Below are 1,776 nucleotides of genomic sequence, written 5' to 3' on the forward strand. Positions count from 1 at the left end.
AACTGTTCTAGGTCCTGGGGTTACAGGAGGGAACAGAGTACAAAGATCCCTGTCTCCTTGGGGCTTATATTCTAGTGAGGAGACAGAGAAGAAATGAGGTGTATAAAATTTAGAGTATGATGGACATAGTTGATAGTGTTCAAAGAGGAAAAAGTAGAGCAGGGAAAGAGGTAAGTGTGTGGGCATGGAAGGAGTCTGGGTTGGGGACTAGAGGAGACCTCACCAAGGAGGTGACATTTGAATAAAAGGCCTGAAGTAAGGGAGGGAGTTAACTTGGTAGATGTCTGGGAAGGAGCTTTCCAGTGCCCTGGGTGGGAGCACACCTGACTCTTGTGAGGAGTCGGGGAGGAGGGCAAGGTGGAGAGCCCCAGGGATGAGGTCTGGTTGGCAGGGGGTGGGCAGATGATGAGGGTTATAGTAAGGCATGTAGTAGGGGTGGGGCGGTGGCAAGGAGTTGGCCAACTGTTGGAGGGCATGGTCCCTGCAAAACTGCCCCCATTTCACACACCAGCTGCGAGTTCTGGGTCCCCGTGACCATCCCCAGTGGGTTATTTGCTAGAAAGACTCACAGAACTCAGGAAAGCACTAAGATTATGGTTTTGTTGTAGAGAAAGGAGACACATTCAAAAACCAAGGACGGAAGCACAGGACCAGTCTGGGATTGGGAGGGGTCCTCACATGAAAGCATCTGGTGGTCCTTTCTTAGGGAGAGGAGTCCCAGTGGAGTCCTGAACACAGACCTCCTGAATATAAATGACCCACAGTGTGTGGCCAAGTAGGGAAGCTCGCCCAAGCCTTTGGTGTCCAGAGTTTTTCTTGGGGCTTAATCACATATGCCCATGTGGCTAATGTTTATTCTCCAGCCCCTCCCGGAGGTTCTGGCTAATATCTTTAGTCTCCAGCCCCTCCAGATGCCCTGTGTCCCAGCGCCCTCATCGTAAATCACATCATTAGACTGTCCGATGTCTGAAGTCCCTACACTAACAAAGACACTGCTATTAGGCAGCACATTCCAGGGGCCTAGAGCTCACCCTCCCACTAGCTGAGGGCAAAGGCCAGATTTTGGCGTGGTAAGAAGTGTTGGGATCCTGCATTTATTTTGCAGGTAGATTCACAGGATTTGCAGTCGTAATGATTCTTAGGTTGGCCTCAGCCTCAGGTTGAGCTTGGCCCTGTTGGTTTTCTTATGGAAAAGAACACTGGTTCTTGTAGGGTGGGGCTTGGGTTGGGCCTGGGCGTCTAAGGGTGTCTTGATGTAAGGGACAGATCAAAAGATTAGATATCCCAAATTAAGGCCTGGTCCTTGTCTGCTAACCTTTGGTCTGAGGGCTGTGAGAGAAGGCGTGCACTAGGTATGTACTCTGGGACCTCAATTCCTGGGAAGCCACACCCTGCTGCCTGCCAGCTCCTCCCTTCTCCCTGGGATTTGCCTTCCCCTGCTCAGGGCCCCTCCCCCTTTTGGCCCATGTCTGATCTGGGCCTCTCCTCTTCCTGAGGCTCCCCGCCGCTTCCCTCCTTGGTCCTTTCCCAGGGTCCCAGCTCCAGCCCTCCCTTTCCCCCTCTTCCTCCCCTCTGACCTCTGGCCTCCCCTCTGACCCAGTTTGTATCATGGGGTTGCTACAGGTGCAGCCTCATCATGAGTGTGTGTTTTGCAGCTTACTGTGGACTTAACACTTAGAAAATTGTGATAAAATCTACATAGCATGCAAGTTGCCATTTTAACCATTTTTAGGCATACAGTTCAGTGGCATAAAGTGCACCCACAATGTCTGCAAC

The sequence above is a fragment of the Hippopotamus amphibius genome, chromosome 3 (assembly GCF_030028045.1).
Source record: "Hippopotamus amphibius kiboko isolate mHipAmp2 chromosome 3, mHipAmp2.hap2, whole genome shotgun sequence".
NCBI classification, from domain to species: domain Eukaryota; kingdom Metazoa; phylum Chordata; class Mammalia; order Artiodactyla; family Hippopotamidae; genus Hippopotamus; species Hippopotamus amphibius.